At 39.3% G+C, this 20,146-nt stretch overlaps 1 long non-coding RNA gene across 2 annotated transcripts in view; it reads right to left on the reverse strand.

Moving 5' to 3' along the window:
* LOC128247410 (uncharacterized) overlaps positions 1-20,146 on the reverse strand; it is an 85,794-nt gene that overhangs the window by 47,045 nt on the left and 18,603 nt on the right. The window contains exon 1 of one of the 2 annotated variants that reach the window (XR_016240920.1): positions 10,743-10,955. The exons of the other annotated variant lie outside the window; for it this stretch is intronic. This is a non-coding gene — a long non-coding RNA (uncharacterized LOC128247410). Of the gene's footprint in view, positions 1-10,742; positions 10,956-20,146 lie in introns of those variants that run through there. 2 annotated transcript variants of the gene reach the window in all.

The raw sequence follows: 20,146 nt of genomic DNA on the forward strand, positions 1-20,146 counted from the left end.
ATGCATGTGGATGTATGAATTGAAGTAAGGTATGTTAAATGAATTCAAGATGGACAGTAATAAACAAATTCAGAGACAAATTGCAATAGACCGCAAAGAAACATTTATTACAACTTCAGAAATTGAATGAAGCAAACTGTTAAGACAGTTTGGTTGTCAAAACATTATATATATTTAAATGCTCGTCAAAATGTAGAATAGAGGTAAACGAAAAACCTAAAATACTGTAACACAATAATCGTGGTTACTTGTACTCAAAGGTTGGCAGAACGCTAAGTATAACGTCAAGGATTCTGGTTTGAAGTCTGTTCAAATTGAAAACTACAAATTGAAATCAATATTGTTTTCACGTCAAGGTCCCAGGTCGCTCGTAGCAAAACTCTCCCGCCTGAGGACTTTGCGATCTAGAACTTCCCATTTTATAACTGACGAACAGACGCTAATCCATTATGTTAAAGATGTGAGCCGTCCAAGCAACGCTAAATGGATCTGACCATCGCGTAGTGAACCAAAATGGGTAGTTAAAAGTGAACAGCTACAATGTGGGCAGTTAAAATGCATAAGCGCTTATGCTGTCGCTACAGTGTAAAGCTAACTTGAATAGTACCATTGCACATGTAGACAGGGAGTTTTTCAGGAAAACCAGGAATACCATAAGGCGGGAAGGTAAATGAACATTTTTTCTGTTTTTGCTATTACCAGCTGAGGTATTGGATAATAAATATAGGTGCCTTGTAACTTGTAGGTGCATGAACACCAGAATAGGTTTACCTCATGCACTGACCAAAAGTTCCTGAAAGGCGATGATGGCATCATAAAACCTTTGACATTCTTAATAAGCATTGTCTAAATATGTCTAAATATGTCGAAAAATATGTCCTTGGGTAAATGTTCAAACGGAAATAGAATCTGGTGACTGACACCTGCCATTATATCTGATGAAGAGGATGAAGAGATCGTCCTATAGAAAAGTTATACCAGGAGAGTGGTTAGTTAGATAAAAAAAATACTTCATCTCCGCATAATCCCAACGCTCGCAACTGCCGGTAATGGTGCAGAGTTGAAAGTCCAGATGTCAAAATGGTTACACTAGTTTGCAAAAATTTATCTTTGCTCTGAGGCAAGGATGTGAATAGGTGTTTTTTTACTAATTTGGTGTTGTGAATTCAATTTTCTGAACAGTTCTGCTCTATCATCTCTAGATATTTTTGCTTTCACATATCCCATTTTAATTACACTGCATAGAAATTCAAAACGTAACGTGTCTAATTCATCTGTTACAAAGGCATATTGCAGATAAAAAAAACAGCATAGATACAGAACACTGATGGAACTAAACTACTTGGATAATACAATACACACAAAGCATAGTAAAGCAGACAGTTAGAAGTGAGATTTTTTGGATGAGCTTGTGTACTTTGCCTCCGAGATGTCACGCAAGAGCATCCAGCAAAAGTCCCCCATCATGCTGGGGTTCCACCTTATTAATAGTAGCTCTCCCCTATTTATTAATATCTTGGTGTAACATTTCTCTATCACTCACTGCTCCGAGCTTTGGAAAGAAGTAGTTGAGGTGGGAGTGGAGAAAGTGAATTTTTAGTTACATTCGGCATCCCATACCCTCATAAGACTGTAACAACTTCTTGATACACTCTTGGTAATCTAGTACCTATGTGTTACCAAGAAAGCCATGGCAGACTGACTTAAATGCTTCCCATGCTCTCAGTTCCTTTAAGGTAAGAAACTCCTCAAAGTCCTTATACTTCAGCACGTCTCGGATCTGAGATCCGACGAAGATGCCCACCTTGAGCTTAGCAGAACTCAGAGCTGGGAACAAAGTGCACAAGCGTTGAAAGGCACCGCCATTTTTGTCCATGGTCTTCACGAAATTCTTCACTAAACCAAGCTCGATATAAAGAGGTGGAAGAAGCACCTTGTCCATGTCCACCAGAGGATTTTCTTGGACACTCTGTTCACTAGGCATGAAAGTGCTCCTTCTGCTTGTAGTGCTTGGTCACAGCCCGACTGTCCTAGAGCCAGAGAAAACAACAGTTCTTTGTGAAGCCCACTTGCATACCCATAAGAAGCCCAGTTACCTAGAGGTCCCCACAGAGACTCCACTGATACTGTTCGTATTTGACAGCTCCCAAAAGGAGCTCCATATTGTCATACGACTCCTTCAGATGGACTGAGTAGGCAATGGGAAAGCTAGCGTATTTTTTCCATTTGTGCAGGGAGTACAGCCTTCAGACTTCATTGGAAGAGTCTATGAAAAGATGCCAGTCTGAGGGGTTATGATGGGAAACCAAGGAAGGTTAACAAGCTAGATACATTTGTGCAATAGTAAACCTGTTTTCCATGTCAAAGAATGAAGCAAAGTCCTGGTTCCGTGTTCTGAAACTGGTTATCCTTACATCTTCCCAACTAAAAAGTTCCATTGCTTAAGCCAGGATGCCAGGATTTCTGACTGCCGCTTAGATAGATACAGATCACGGGCAAGGTTATTCTGGGCTTCTTGCGTGATCCAGTGGGGCTCATTGCCACTTGCTTCTGAATAAACAGAGACATTGTCTTTAGAAGAGATCGACTTGGCAGAATCGTCCGCTGAAGTCATTTCTTCATCTGATGAAGGAAGAAGATACTTATTTGCTGGGTGTGTAGGGGCAGGGAGATTATCTGAGCAAGGAACAAGTCTTATAGCTGAGGAAAGGTCGGGATGTTTGATCATTTTTCTAGAACGTCATCAATGAATAACTCTAGGCAAATTCACCATAAGTGGCAAATATACTTCACGTTGTCGTGCAGCTGCTGTTTATACCTCGTTCAGAGATTTAACATTGCTAGTAATAAATTATTATGGTGAATTTGCCTAGAGTTATTCATTGATGACGTTAGTAGGTTGTTGGGTGAAATATTTTACGTTATTTAGTATCGTTTTATGGCTGTTTTTGTATCCGAATCCTACTGAAATTAATTTTACCTTTCACCTATATTCAGTCAATAAAACATTATCAATATAACACTTTGAGCGATATAATTAACCATAATTTCCCTATTTTCGCTAAATTCTTCAATCTATCTTTTTCTTCAGAGGTCTATTCAAACCATTGGAAAGACACATCGGTCTGGGTTTTCTCCACCTTCTTCTCTGAGAACCCCAGACAAATGTGTAGGAGAATGTGTACTTCAGGAAACATTAGTGCACGTGGCTGGTCTTTAAGATCGACAATCAGATAAAAAAAACTAGTTCAGTTGGCACGACAGAAGCCAACCCTAAACCTGGTGCTGTGTGTTTCTGAAATATCAAGATAACGGCCAGATATATCATCAGGAGCATTTATTCTTAGCATGTCGTGACTTTTATGCGGCACTACGAGAACGTGGTGGATGCAAACATACGGTTGAGTGATGTCCCCAAGGAGCTTCATGTCTTGAATAAACCCCACCCCCGATGAACATGAGTTGACTATGAGCTTTACTCGTTGAGAGATCAGACATTATTCAGAATGGTAAAAGAGAAAGGCTTAGTTTCAACGTGTGATACACACTTTCTTGGGAGAAAATCATTTTAGGATTTTCTGGAAAGAAAGGAATAAGAGAAAGGAGGAAGCACTCGGCTGCAGAGATAGTAACAATAACAACAATATATTCCGGGGTTGAAGTTCATATCTGCTGCTATCGCTGTTCGGTTCTATGCAGGAGGCAGAAACACTCAGCTTCTAGTCGTTAGACTAGATAGATAGATAGATAGATAGATAGATTGATAGATAGATAGATAGATAGATAGATAGATAGATAGATAGATAGATAGATAGATAGATAGACAGACAGGCAGACAAGCAAACAGACAGACAGACAGGCGGATAGATAGATAGATAGATAGATACATTTCTTTTATTAGCCACACAGGGCTCAACGAAGATGGGACAAATACAATGTAGAGCTTTTCTTTTTGGGAGGGGGAAGGAAGGAAAAAAAAAAAAAAAATTGGTGGTGTCGATCAAAAGGGATCGTAGGAAGGGAAAAAGGGGCAGTTCGATCAAAAGGGATCGAACAAAAAAGAAAAGGAAAGGCCGATCAATAGGGATCGTGTATCACACAGTAATGTTCTCGTGTAAAAAGAGGGGAGGACAGTTTAGGTTTAGCCGTGGAAGGAAAAGCCCACGGAAAAGACCACGGTAACCTTGGTCAATATTCTCATTGAAGAAACTATAACAGTAAGTGACTCTCTTTTGCCTTTTTGTTTTTGTTTTTTTTTTCTTGTTCATAGGGTTATGCTCAAGATGGCTCCATCGTTCACACGTGCCATCCTTGCTACATTCACCCATCTTTTTTTGAAGCATTCACTAGACAAGACTTCCCTTTCTACTCTCAACTTCCTCTTCAGGTGATACTTGAAGAAGTTGATGAGAGATTGCCCAGAGAGGAAAGTCTTTGTCTCTAGACCTTTCAGACGCGTCCACCATACACATTCTTTCGCCATAGCCACAAGTACGATGAAAATAGCTCTTCCTTCCCGTTTAAAGGAAGGAGGCGCGACAATATTCACGATAGACTCGGCTGATAGACCGACTCGTCCCACACGCGATAGCAGTTGTTCGACGTAAGCCCACAGCTCGGAAATGGTGGGACACTGTACGAGTGCGTGCAGAACGGTTTCGTCGCTCTGCCGGCATCTCGGACAGGTCGGCCCCGTGTTTCTCGAGCCATGCCTGTAGAGCTTATCCCGAACGGGTAGTGCTTCTCGATAGCACTGCCAGGCCAGGGATCTCTGGAAGTTGTCCATAGGTCCCGGCCCGAAGGTCGTCTTAAACAGGCGGGTCAGGTATTCCTCGTCGACGCCCAGGTTCGCCCCGAGATCGTCGTCGTACCTTCCCTCCACTAATCCACTATAGAATGCGTTAGTTGTGATGCAGTCGCTCAAGGTTGACCCGGGTTGTTGGAGTTGCCGAAGAGCAGCGCGACACTCGCGGTGCCATTCGCCCTTCCTCGGCCTCTTCTTGATCCATGACTGCAGTTCGGTCATGGAGACGAGCTGCGGGAAAGCGCGCCGCACAAACGGTGACCACACCTGTTCACCGCTGTCTACGTAGAGCCGGAGATGTCGCAGTCTCAGCGCGTGTCTGCGCATCATCAACCACGGCATGCCCAGTCCTCCTTTTAACGGGTGTTGGCAGCAAACGGATCGCCTAACCATCGGAACGCTTCCTTTCCACAAGAAGCGGAAGAGGATGCGCTCCAGTTTGGTGATGGTAGGGTCGGGACAAGGAACGACGGTCAGGCGGTAGTAGATGACGGACGCGATGTACGTGTTCGCCACCTCCGCCCGACCTTTCAGGGAAAGCTTCCTCTCGGCCCATTGCCGGGCTAGGGTGGCCACCCTTCTCGTTATCTCGTCCCAGTTCTTCTCCGTTTGGAGGTCTGGACCAAACCAGACCCCGAGCATCTCAACCGGACCGTCAGTCCAACGTCCCACGACGGAGGCGCTACTTGACGGCATGGGGTTGCTTCTCCAGGTGCCGAGCCGCAAGCCCACTGACTTATCCCGGTTGATTTTCGCTCCCGTTACCGCTTCGTAGTCTCTCAGTGTCTCGCCGACAAGCTCGATGTGCTTTTGGCTAGACACTATGACGGTGACGTCGTCCGCGTATGCCGACACGCTCGTCCCGCATCCCAACTCTCGCGGGATGCCCCTCAGCGTCGCCAGCTTCCGCAGTAGTGGCTCGAGAGTCAACACGTACAGAAGCGACGAGAGGGGGCATCCCTGACGGACCGAACGTGCAATGTCGAAGGGTCTTGATAGATGCCCATTGACGCGAACTACCGAACGGATGCCTCTGTACAAGGCAGCCATCCAGCCGCGGAAAATGGGACCGAAGCCGGCTGCTATGAGGACAGCCTCCAAGTATTGATGGTCTACCCTATCGAAAGCTTTCGATTGATCTAAATTGATCAGGGCCCCACCCATGCCAGGTTCCTTAACTACCCTCTCTATGATGTAGCGCATCAGATGGAGGTTGTCATGGATGCTCCTGCCCGGCACCGCGCACGTTTGCGCCTTACCGATCAGTTTCTCGATGACAAGCGCCAACCGCTTGGCTAACACCTTGGCCAAAATTTTCAAGTCTGCATTGAGCAGAGTGATGGGCCTAAAGTTATCTATGACGTCCCCCTTGTTTGGATCTTTCTTCAGCAGCGTTACGGCTCCTCGACTCACAAAACCGGGAATGCTCCAGTTTTGCTGCCAGTTGCAGTACACCGCCACCAAGACGTCTCCAAACAAGTCTGGCTTACAGTTGTAAAGCTCGTAGGGCAGACCATCCAAACCCGGAGATTTGTCCCTCGAGCATCCCGCCATCGCGTCCCTCACTTCCGCCGCCGTGATGGCACCTTCGCAGCACTCCGCCTCTCTTGCCGAGAGTCGTGGAAGGCTGTGCAGGTAGGCACTGAAGTCCACCCTGCGTTCTCGCTCGCCATTCGTCCCAAACAGTCGAGCAAAGTGCCGCTGAAAGGCCTCACACATTTTGCTTGGCTCGAGCAGTTCGCGCCCCTGTTCGTCCACCAGAGACCGAATGGTGGCTTTGTTGCCCTGTTGCGCCTCCGCCACCCGGGCCTCTCGTGCGGCTCCAACACCTTCGTTTCTTAGAGCACGCATCCTAGCCCTGACAACGCACCCTTCGTGTTTGGCGTTGAAGTGTTGGTCAAGGGCCAACCTCGCCGCCAAAACGTCGGATGCGATGCCACTTCTAATTGCCTCTTCTAGCTTCTTAACTAGTTCACCCTCTACTCTGTTTCTGTCTATGGCTAGTGCTTTGCTATACCTAACCGCTTCTGCTTTTATTGCTCTCTTGAGGGCAAACCACCATTTGTTATTGATGATGGCTCCTGTCAAAGCCCTCTTTACTAACGTGCTAATCCGGTCTCTGAAAACTGGTCTCGACGGGAAAGACGCGTTTAGTTTCCAGTAACCGGAGCCCTGCCTATGTGTCTTATCTAAGTCTAGCGTACACGTCACAAGTTTGTGATCCGTGTAGCTGACTATGTGAAATTGTGGACACCCTATGCTATCTCTATCTACTCTCCTACACAGTATTCTATCTAGATACGATCTCGACGACCCGATGCGGTTTGTCCATGTCCACATTGGCGCATTCGGGTAATCGAGTCGGTACCTGTCAGACAGTTGAAAGCGTCTGAGCAGGTCTTTGAGGCATTTGCATCCCCGTCTATTCCTATCTCTGCCCACATAGTCTAGATGCGTGTCCAAGGTAGCATTCCAATCCCCCACTAAAAGTAAAGGACGAGACGTTCCTAGGAATACTTCTAGACGTCGAAAGAAATCCGGCCTACCTGTTAAAGGTGGTGCGTATACTGATATGAGTCGAAAAGCACACCCATCGCTGCCATCGACATCCAGAACAACCAATCTACCCTCCGGGTCTATGAATACTGTCTTTACTTCGAGATCCAGACTCTTGCGAAAGAGTACCGCCGTGCCACTACCGCCCATTCTCGGCAGACAGGGAGAAAAATAAATGTTAAACTGTCGGCCAAACATGGACGATAGGGCCCGCGGATCATGGAGTCTGGTCTCGCTTATGGCTATGATTTCTAGTTTATGTGACTTTATGTCATTTAGGAGGTACCCTTGTTTCCAAGGGGACCCCAAGCCACGCGCATTTACACAACCAATCTTGAGCATCATTTTGATTTGAGTGTTAAAGTTTTATAAAGAGAGTCACTTACCGTTTGAGAGTTTTTTTTGTCTCCTCCTTCGGGTTTTCTTCGAGGAGATCACTATATAGTTTTTTCGCCAGGTATTTTTGGCATTTGCCAACTGCCTTTGGAAAAATAGATTTTAGTGTGTGGTGCAGGGTTGGTGTTATGTTTAGTATTTTGATGTGTTCTGGCGGTGTTGTGTATGGGTGGTTGCTGGTTTTTATGTCTTCGTTTGTTATGTTTGTTTTTGTGTTGATGTATTCCATCAACTCTGAGTTTTTTGTGTTGATGGCAGTGAGCATTGTGTGTGTACTTGCTTTTGGGGTTTTGTTGCTTGTGTTGTAGTTGTGTGTGCTTGTGTTGGTGTCTGGAGTGTTTTCGGGAGTTGTGTATCTCCCTGCTTTGTTTGTGTTTGCTTTTCTTTTCTTGCTCCTCTTCCTCCTTCCTTTCTGGGCTATTTGCCATTCCTCATTACTTTCATCTTCCGACGAAGGTTCTGAGGAATCGGAAGGGGGTAGGGGCAAATTGTGAGCGTCTGTGTGTGCTTGTGTGAGTGGTTGTGTTGCTGTTTTTGTTGGTGCTGATGGCTTGTTATTTGTGTGAGGTGTGTGTGATGTGGGGGAGGGGGAAACAGTCTTGGAATTTTCTTTCTTTTCCCCTGCTTCCTCACTTGTTGTTTTTGCAGTTGCTGTTGTCTTCTCAGTTGCCAGTGTTGCTTGTGTTTCTCTTGTTTTGATTGTTGATGGTGGTGTTGGTAGTAGGGTTTTTTTTCCGGGTTTTGGTGGTTGCCCTTGTTGCTTTTTTTGGTTGGCGGCGGTTGGGCAACTGTCCTTGAGGTGTGCCTCGCTGCCGCATACATAACAACGTGGCCGCCTTCCTTCCACCACTACATATAACTTGTGGTCCTTTGCCAGTTGGATGTGTGTGGGGATCTTTTGGCACTCCTCTTCAGTGATGTGGAGGAGGACTTCGACTTTTTTTCCCCCTTCCCAGTTTTTCTCCTCTGCAGTAGCAATTTCTAATATATTTGCCTCCTCCATTTCGAGGCATATAGAACCTACTATCCACTGTGTTTCCACTTGTGAAGGGACATTCTTTACTGTCACCTTCGTCACTCTCTGTCCAAGATAACTCGGTATCATCACCAAGTCATCTGTGTGGAGAGAGAGTGTTGAAAATTCCTTCGCTAACTGTTCGCTCTTAAAGCGTACTAGGACCGTGGCAAATTTTCGTCCCCAAGTAACATGACTTTGAAAGGGCCATATCGGTTTGAGACAAATCTCAATTTTTTGGGTGGAGAAATTCTCCGGTCGCTTCGTTTTCTTGTTGATAAGTCTGTATGATATGTGCTTCTTGTTTGTATTTTCAATAATTGCTTTTGGTATGTGTATTTGTACAGTGTCACCTTCTTTCGTGAGAAGGGATTTTGTGTCATTGATTTGTTTTTGGGTGAATGTTAATATTGTTCTTTTTTCTTTCGTTGCATCGGCAAAATTTGTTTTTGTGATGCTGGCAGATATGTTGTTTGTGGCGTTTGTGGTGTTGTTTATCTTGTTCGTCTTGTAGTTGTTGATGGTGGTATTGACAGTGGTGTTGGTACTGCCAGGTTCAAAGGTGGTGGTAGTGGCGGCAGAGTTTGTCGAAGTAGTGGTGGTGTTGGTGTTGAAGGTCGGTGTCCTGTTGTTGTTGCTGTTGTTATTGTCACTGGTAGTAGCAGTGGTGAGGACAGTGGTCGTGTTAGCAAGGACATTTGTGTCGTTGTCGTTGTTGTTGCTGTTGTTGTTGTTGTCTTTGTCGTTGTTGTTGTTGTTGTCACTGGTGACGGTGGCAGGCAAGACTGCTGTAGCAGCAGAGTTTGTACACGTGATGGTGGTAGTGGTGGTGGTTGAGGCAGCAGCAGTTGACTCAGAATCATTGCTCTTCTTCATCACTTGTCTGCGTTCATGCGGAACGGCATTAAGTGTTTTCGCCTCTGGCATTAGGAGCGGGAAGTCGGCCTCGTTGAAAACCTTAGCCATATTCGTTTTAAAGAATATGGCTAGGAACGAGGAAGATATGTTTGAATTTTTGGAAATAAGGCTCTAAATAGAGCTATTTCCGATTTGAAAAATATATGTTCACGAAGTATTTTGTGTTATACACAACTTATACAAAATTTTAAAACAAAATAGGTCTTTTAAGAGGTGAAAAATGCAACTTACATGGGAGCCGATGTGTCTACCGTCCGTCCATGATGATATAGATAGATAGATAGATAGATAGATAAATAGATAGATAGATAGATAGATAGATAGATAGATAGATAGATAGATAGATAGATAGATAGACAGACAGGCAGACAAGCAAACAGACAGACAGACAGGCGGATGGATAGATAGATAGATAGATAGATAGATAGATAGATAGATATATAGATAGATAGATAGATAGATAGAGTTTAATTGAGATCATACAAACATACGATGGCTATGAATCAAAGTTTCATAGAAAGCTCATGATCTATATTCCTCAGGTAAGCACGTCATAGGTTTAAGTTGAACACTGTCAAAGATGGCTGCTGATTACCATCTGATGAGTTTTTGGCATCAACTTTACCTGAAATTCGGTGTCACGGTTATCATTTGTTGGTATATGTGTCGTTAAACTATATTATACACCCTAATCTCTTCATATATGTGATTGCTCTTTGTTTTTCATGTATGCGAACACACACATATGTACATACATACATACATACATACTAGCGGTCTTTTATTTCTAGTGGTTAACATGCTATTTAACCCATAGTTAAGACCCTAACAAGTGCTACTATTCTGGGTCAGAATAAAACCTGGGAAAATGTTGACTAAGTGATGATTCCACGTTTCTCATATCCTTGAATCTCACGTTTCGAGGCCCCACTTTAAACTGTATTCAGTTTAAAGTCATACCCAGGGCACACATACATACATACATACATACATACATACATACATACATACATACATACATACATACATACGGAGTGGGCTTCCACTTAGTACCTTCTGCTAAATTTCGTTGCAGGATATTGTTGAACTTGAATCTGGAAAATATTTCTTCAAGTCGCTGCACAGTGGAATCCAACCAGAACCATGCATTTATGAAGCAAAGTTTTGAACCACACGACTATGGCTGAGCCAGATATTATTATTATTGGTGCTATCATTGCCGTTTGGCGCCATTTTACTCCTGTTACGTCATAGCGTAACACAATTTTCTTTGTCTACCTCCTGAATTTATTTTTTGCGTAGATAATAAATCATCACTATCGATGATGTTGTCATAGCTGCTGCTATTGCTGCTTTTAAAGTTTTTTGTGTTGATACAGTTTTGTTCATAACGATTTTTATCATGGAATGTTCTTAGTAGGAAAAAATCCGATTTGCTTATTTATTTTACTGATATTTGTGAGAAAGCCATGATCTTAAATGCAAAATCCTTCATCATCAAGTAAGTTTAGAAATAGTGTCTACATGTAAAAAAAATTCTTCTCATGAAAAGGAAGAGAAGGATAGTGTTGTCGATGATAAGAAGGAGCATGATATTGCAGTCGCTATTATTCAAAGAAGTATAATTGATCTAATTATTGTGCTTAAATTCTTGAGAGAAGCAATTTATTATGTGTAAAGTGAGGTAACCCTCAAGTGAATAAATGTCAGTAGTCAGAGTAAAAAGAAATTTGTGCGGAAAAAATAAATTGATGATAAAATGGCGTCGCTTTGGTTTTAAACGAGGTTTGTTTGGGGATTATAAATCTGCAGTCGTAGAAAAACAAATATTCTTTTAAAAGTTTTCCAATTTAAATTTTTTCCAGGATTTATATAACATTGGCGCTTTTATAAGTTTTATTTAAAATAATTTTTAAAAGGTCTTGAAAAAGAAAATCTGTTCTTCATTGTCTTTACTATTCTGATTTCAATGATTTTAATTTAGCAAACTGAACTGTTTTTATTACCATTTGATCACGGCTTAGTTTCAAACACATCTGCTGCTTAACACAAGGAAATATCCGATAAAATATTTTTAACGACATCTTGCAGCGTTGCTGTTTCTTTATGTTTTGTTTTCTTTTAAACGGAAAATGTTACTGTTTAACTAGTATTTTCACTTCTCAAATTAACTCTTATGACAACGAAGGAACTTGTATTTAGTCGCCGTTTCATCTACATGCACATTTTTCTCCTTCTTTTACTCCTTTCCACATCCTCCCCTATTTTTCCTCTTCATTATCTTTGGAGCAATCGCCATTGTCAGAGAGTGTCAAGTATTTTGGAGACATTTTTGTCCGTTTGCAGAAACACTTCTCCTCATCAATAAGACTCCAGAATGCTTCTGTTTCTGTAGTTATTGTGTATAAACCTTACCAGCGTTAAGAAATAGGCAAAAAAATGTGCAACAAGTTGCAAACTACAGATTCAATGCACCAGATGCAACATGGTTCTGATAAATTAAGGACATTGTTGTACACTTCGAATTCAGTGTCTTAATAATTAGGGTGCAGTCTTGTATTCTGGACATGCTGCATCTTTTCAACTGCTCTATCGGTTCTGGAATGATTACAAATTCTGGATTTAGCTACAGAGGTGAACTGAAAAACTCGACAGTATATCTTCGTCTGTACTTATTTCTAGATTGCGTCCTAAACAGTGCTCTCCTTTTTCTGTTTATGTATTTTTATATCATCATGGCCTGTATGGGAGGGTTAGCATTTAGGATAGCACTGTAATTACCGTTCTGGAGATTAATTCTAAAGTAACAAAGACTTCTATAAACTTAAGCTTACTACAGTATCAAAGTATACTTCATACATGTCCAGGTCAACTTACGTATTGAGTATACTGGTTTAACTTATTAGGTTGTAGATGCTATGCGAGAGGAACCTGTGAAGGTGTGAACTGTGTTATGTTCAAGCCCTTAAAATTCGTTTTCATTATATTTGGATAGGCGAAATTCCTGTATATTTTCCGTGGGGGCCAAAGCCTCCGCATGAAATTTGGGTAGATCGAATATATTGTTTCCAGGCTAGTATAATTCTAAAACAATAATTCTGGCTTTCAAAAGAAGATACAAGCAGAAGAGAAATTTTTAATAAATATTTTGCACGATAAAAGCAGATATCCATCCTCGATAATACCTGAACATAATGTCATTTTCTCTGAAAGAAATTTTTAATTTATAGTCATCTTTACCTTATATGAGTTAATTTTAAAATCTGATAACAAATTGCTTTGCCTATGAATTGGAATATCCATCATCATTCATATTTCAATTTAGCTGTTTATTCGATATAGTTAGCTTGGGGCAGTAATTATTCCAATATATATAAAAAAATTAATATCTAAGAAAATTATCGGCCTATTAGCTCGTTACGTAATACATGTCAGGTAGCAGAAACTATAATCACGGAAATTTTAATAAATGAAGGTTTTCTACGAAAGAATAACCTGTTTTGTTTTGTTTGTTCAAGTTATCTTCTTTTGTGTGGGGGGGGGGGTCTCTTTCTTTTTCTTTTCTTTTTCTTTTTGCCTCAATAAAAGTCAACAACTCCACCATTATCGATATTTTGTAACGAAATCCAACGAAAGGGATTTAGTTGATGTATCTTACTTAGGGTTTGCAAAAGTTTTTAGCACAGTATTATATAAAAACAAGATATCATCAATAGCATCATTTTAATTACTATCTATTCTTTCGGTCATTGTGTCTGTGCGTGTGTGGATCTGTGTGTGCGTGTGCGTGTGCGTGTGTGGATGTGTGTGTGTATATGTGTGTGTATGTGTGTGTGTGTGCGTGTGCTTCGGTCTATTAATGTATGTATGTATGCATTCATGCGTGTAAGTATAAAGGATTTGCTCCTGTAATAATCTGGAATCTACTCTCTGCTTATATCTGTTCTTCAGATGTCGACCTGCATCAATTTAAGCAGCAGACTGACAATATCTCGCTCACCTCTCTTGGATAGCCAGCTAGATTCATAAATATTGCTCTATCCTCCAAATTCAGTAAGTGATGAATACTATATATTTATGTGGAGAATAGAGCAACAAATGCAAGAAGAAGCAATGTTGAGGTTATGTAGAGGCAAGCCTATCATTGACCTATATATATATATATATATATATATATATATATATATATATATATATATATATATATATATATATATATATATATATATATATATATATATATATATACATATATATATATATATATATATATACATATATATATACATATATATATACATATATGTGTGTATACATACATATATATACATATATATATATATATATATATATATATATATATGTATAGATGTATGTTGTATGCACATATATATATATACATGTCCTCTCCCACACACACACGCACACACACATGAATATGTACGGTGTATATATATATATTAGATAAGTTACATTAGTATAACTAGCTTAATAGCAGAACTATTTGATGTAGCAAAAAAGTTGTCACAATGTTCTTTTGTGATGTGAACTCGACTTTTGTAGTAGCCGCAAGTAATTCATGTGTGTGTGAGAGAGAGAGAGAGAGACGGGGGACATAGTAATCCAAATACAACATATAGTATTAGAGATGCAGGTGTAGTTACAGTAAACAACATCAGGGATATATAAATGAGTCAATGAGTAGCGATCCAAGTTTTTCTAGAATATTTCATTAATATTGCTGAGACAGTTAGTAACAGAATGAATTGTCTGTCTTTATAACAAAATGTACAGATTTTCTTAACGTTTCAAGGCATTAATTCTCCTCATGATGAGAATATGCAGCTCAGTAATAGTTGCGTTACTTTAAAGCAGATATCGTTTTGCATAATACACTTTCTAAAAGCAATTTACTCGTAGAATTTTTAAAATATATTTGAATCTCGTTTATTTTGATTGAGTCGACTGCTTGAGGATACCCTACAGCGTTGAAGAAATAAAACAAATTTTATCATTGTCTATTGTATAAGGGCATATAGATCTTAAATTTAGTGATTTTATTCACTTTATGTAAAGATACGATTTAATGTATTAAACTCGGTTCTTGAATATATCCCTATACATATTCGAAAGTATTACTTTTCTCTTCGATAAATGTTGTGGGACCTACTGATGAGTGAGCTCTAACATTTGATAAATTTTCTATCGTGCTGAATAAAGTAAATCTAACTAAATACATGAGGTATAATGGTTAGTGATATTGTTACAGTAATTAAACTACAGTAATTAGATTACTTGTGAAATAAAATACAATATGCATTTCGTGTAGGAAATGTGTAACCGGAAAGTGCACCAGCTTCATAATTACATCCAAATAATACACGTTCATATTTGTTTTAATCAAAGAAGGTATATCTTTCTCGTTATCTTTGCATTTAATATCAACTCAAGACATCCACAATGTATTATTTTGTGTGACTTAATTTATTGTAATTTGTTCATTTTTTATTTATTGAACTATGTGTAAGAATAAACTAAATTGAATTGAATTATAATGTATTTGCAAATGGTGTTTGTGAGATTTTAGAATGTTTCTTCCTAGTTTTTGATTTATTTCTTCTTGCCTATTCGTGTTGTGAATGTTGTAGAGATGTACTTTTTTGCTTTTTGTCTTTATATCTGTTGTATCTTTATAATAATAGATGTGATGGGTGGTTATAATTTGAGGTTGGGGGTTTCTTCACAGAGAAGCTGGTGTTAGATCTGATAGGCACTAATTTTGATGAAGTAGCGAGTAGAATGGCCAGTCCCACCTAGAAATGAGTCGAAAGAGAACTATTCCTTAGAGGTCGAGTAGAGGTAACGAACGCTTATTTCGCCTCCGTCATATATTAATGTTTTGACCGTGGTGCCTTGCCCCACTTTATGTGTTTCCAAACTGGAGTTCTTGCTCTTCCACTTTGTTTACCGAGACGACCTGTTTCACTCGTCAGATGCTCTATTTACTGTCAACACCCACTGTATGGAAGAATGAGCATACTGTGACTGATGATGAGCAGACATGAGCTGAAGCTACTATAACTGGAGCTTTTCGTTGACGATGAGCATTTGCGTTCGCCGTTTGTCAGATCCGCTTTTCCACAGCTCGCCTCTTTGACAGAGCTGCAGTCATGGATCAAGTATAGACAGAAGCAATGTGCCTGATACCTAGAGAGTCACCAGGCACATACAGCCGTCTACCAGTCAATCAATGTGGACGGTGAAAATTCCACTTAGGTATTCTTTAAAGGTTTGAAATTGGGCAAGAGCGACGGCGTTTTCAGGAAGACTCAGAACGTCGACTTTCGAGCCGATGCCCGTCGATAATACCAGAAACTTTTTATCAGGCAGTGCTGAGGTTGGGGACATTACCGATATGGGATAAATTCTACAGAAATGGAAGTGCCATCAGTAGAGCCTGCACAAGCATTGCTGATTTATAGAAATATGTTGTTCACCTGTACGAGTCTGGCTATCTTTTGAGTTCATTATGAAGATCATTCCACTGCTTCCCATTGACCGAGATATACTGGCAGCTTTTATCTTTCTGGTGTAAGAGGTTGTGCCTGGTAGATTTGGCGCAATAGGTTGTGCAGTGGACAGGACTGAAAAGGTTAAAAGACTGACACCTCCTGTTTAGCCAACCTGCCATCAACTTTTTCAGGTTTCACTTGTAAAGGAATAGGAGAGTGGAGAAGGAAGTGCTGGTTCACAACAAATTTGTTGAAAGATTGATTGAGAATATCAGGGAGGGTCCGGGTGAACCGGTTTGCTTTGAGTATGCTCCTGTAGATTGAAGGAGAAAAGTAGGATAAGAGCACTTACCTCGGTGATTAGGGCGACCGTGGTTTTCTGGGGTTTTCAAAAAAACCCTCGGAGGTACCCACTTCGGGGAACTAGTTCTTGTTTGATAGTTTTTGTTTCTATTTTTTTTGGTTACATACTTTTATATAACCCCTCCTTCTATCATCCTGTACAATCCTCGACCTTGTGGTCTCTAAATTTCAAATAAAGAAGATACTATTTTATTATATAAAGCTATTACATGCTAATTTAATCAGCAGGAATGTTATCTTCGGTTTTTGGTGACAACGAGTCTCCTCAGATATCAAGAATCTTTCTTAAGATTATTGCTGAATACAAGATTGTTCTGTTCTGCAGGTTGACAACATGTGTCTCTATTCCAATATCTTTCAGTCTATTAGATAGCATCTTGGATGCTGGGCCACGTGAACCAATTACCACTGGAATAAATGTTGTTTTGGCCTTCCACAATCTCTCTGGCTAGAGCCTGATATTTCTCAATATTTTTTCACTTTCTTTGATATCGATTATTTTACCATAAGGAATCGCAAAGTCTATGATCTTACATTGTTTATTTCCTCACTATAATCATATTTGGTTTTCTTGCTTGAACAGTGTGGTCAGACTTTATTTGAAGTCCCATAAGATCTTATAATCCACCACAGCCTCTATTTCGTGTCCATATTTTTTTTCTGCTGTTTCAAAACCACACACTCGAAAATACGAAAACAAATCAGCAATAACGGAAACTATTCTTATGTGGATACGTGTGTTGAAAGAAATATAATCAAACCTTGGGAGAGGCATTATAATAATATTAAAATAATAATAATAAAGGCAGAGGGTGAAAGATTAACCCGGAACTATCAAACCAATGTGATGAAAATGGTGTAGACCCAATGTGCCGATAGTGCAAGTGTGAAGGTAGAACACCGACAAAAATCAGCATTGCGTGGAATTGCAAGAATTCTTCGCAGGGTTCTTGAAGCGTGGCCAATAAATAAGTGTCACCTTAGTCTGGTGGCAGTGGACTGCTGACACTTTCCATCATACTCAGCAAAATAAGCTGTGAGTTTTCATATAATAATAATAATAATAATAATAATAATAATAATAATAATAATAATAATAATAATAAGCTATGCCAACACTATGGAATAACAACAGAAAAAAGATGGTATAAACATACGCCAGAAAAGGTCACAGAAAACGAGAAGGCAACCATACTCTGGGATATGCCAATACACACAGATAGAGAAATTAAGGCAAATAGACCAGATATAGTTGTCAAAGATCATGAAGAAAAAAAATGCTTTCTAACTGATGTATCAATACCAGCAGATGACAACGTTTCCCTAAAAGAAATGGAAAAACTTTCAAAATACAAAGACCTGGAAATAGAGGTAACTCGAATGTGGAATCTAAAAACAGAAACAATTCCTATCATAGTAGGTAGGTGCCTTAGGTATAATAAAAAAAATATTCAAACAAATACATAACAAAAACACCAGGACTTACAAATATATATAACATACAGAAAATTGCACTACTGGGCACTGCACACATCCTACGCAAAACACTTTCAATACAGTAACCATAAGAGCATCACAGCAAACCACAGCACATACCCAAGGCACACAGAGCTGCGCTCGGTAGTGAAGTGAAAGCACGTTATAAAAATAAAACTACTGAACAATAATAATAATAATAATAATAATAATAATAATAATAATAATAATAATAATAATAATAATAATAATAGTAATAATAATAATAATAATAATAAATGCCCTGGTGCAGTACTGAGCAGTAGTTCCCATGACTTGATCTTAACTGATTGGAAGTGTTATGTGTATGTTTTGTCTTGTTACAAAAGATTGGCTATAGTAAATATTCTGCTCAATACCGCAGATTTGCTTGTCACTTGTCTGACCTTAACCCAGTGGTTCTCAAACTTTTAGAAGGCACACTTGAAGCCTTACAAAAATTGCAGGCACACTACAAACAGAATGCAAAGAAATATAATGCCGCATGTAAAGAAATACAGAAGTAACTGAAATAAGTCATCGTCTATTTTGCGCTGATGAGAAGTATGAGCTTGGCGTGTCTAGGCAGTTTCTTCAATGTTGGGACATATGTATGATAAACAATCTCTCATTTCCTCGTCAATAGACTGAAGATTTGGTATCTTTTTGCACTTGATGCTGGTGAGAGTGGAAAATCCCAATTCGCATGAATATGATGTTGAAAATTGCAGTAAAATAGCTTAAGCTTTTTTGGATAATGACTTGTATTCTCTGATTGAAATCCAAACTCTTTCTAGAGTAGATTCATTATATTTAATCTTCAATCCATCATCGGTGGATATAGCTAGTTCTTCTCTTTCGGATAATGTTAAACTAGCATCATCTGAAATTTCTATGAATGGATGTTAAATGATGGAAAATAATGATTTAATTTATCTTCCAAGTTTATCAAATTCCCAAGTATTAAAGCGAAGATACCATTTAAGCAAGTTCTACTTATCAAAGGAAACATTTCCAAATTAACCTCAGAAGCTCTGTTCTTCTAGATAAGTATTTTTTTCTGAAAGGCTTTCATTTTATAAGTAGATGTCAAAATATTTTCATTTCCTCGCATGCTAATATTCAAAATATTGAGGTGGTGGTGCAGTCTTTTACCTACACAGTCATGCTTGCACTCATACACTTTTTGTGCTAGCTTATTGCATTCACTCAACTTATTGTTTATTGCATACTTTCGTCTCCTTTCTGACAGATTCTATATTTGTTGTCTGACTGAGTTTTGTCGATCTTTGATTTTATCAGATTTGTTTGAATGGCATGTTCTTGTTCCTGAGTGGATATAATTAGTGCTTTGGACTTTTGTTTCAGGCTTATGTCCCTCAATCATAGTTAGCGTTCTTTACTTCTAGCACCGGTTGCAGCATGAATTGGCCATGTAATTCCATTTCTTTCCATCTCCTTTCTCTGTTGTTCTTCATTTGGTTCTTGAATTCTAATCTTTCAATAACTTTTGAAGCATCTCTATTATCATTATCATCATCATTATCATCAGCAGCATTATCTTCAGCATCATCATAACCATCATCATCATTACTATTATTGTTATTATTATTATTATTATTATTATTATTATTATTATTATTATTATTATTATTATTATTATTATTATTATTAACATAAATATTCAAGTTGTTACTCTTAATGCTGCTGTTGTTGACTTCATAGTCATAATTGCTGTTACAGTTGATTTTTTTGTATTTTGGTTGTTGGTGGTGGTGTTGGCTTTTGTTTTGTTTTGTTTTTTTTTTGTTTTTTTGTTTATTTGCTTTCTCAGTTAACTAAAAGAACACGAAACCATATAACTATAAACGTCAGGAAGACACGACAGGAAATAAAGTCTGAAAATACAATCCGGAATAAAGATTGAGCTGTAGTTGGTCGATTTTTTATATATTTTTAAGAGGAAGAATTGAAATAAAAGTACTAGAAATCTCGTGAGCAAAATTACGCCCAGGAGGATAAATGGTTTATTACGATGGCGGAGCATAATTTAAGACACGAGAATATTAAACATCTTTCTTTTTTTTT

This window comes from Octopus bimaculoides, chromosome 3, assembly GCF_046866305.1.
Source record: "Octopus bimaculoides isolate indiv1 chromosome 3, ASM4686630v1, whole genome shotgun sequence".
NCBI lineage: Eukaryota > Metazoa > Mollusca > Cephalopoda > Octopoda > Octopodidae > Octopus > Octopus bimaculoides.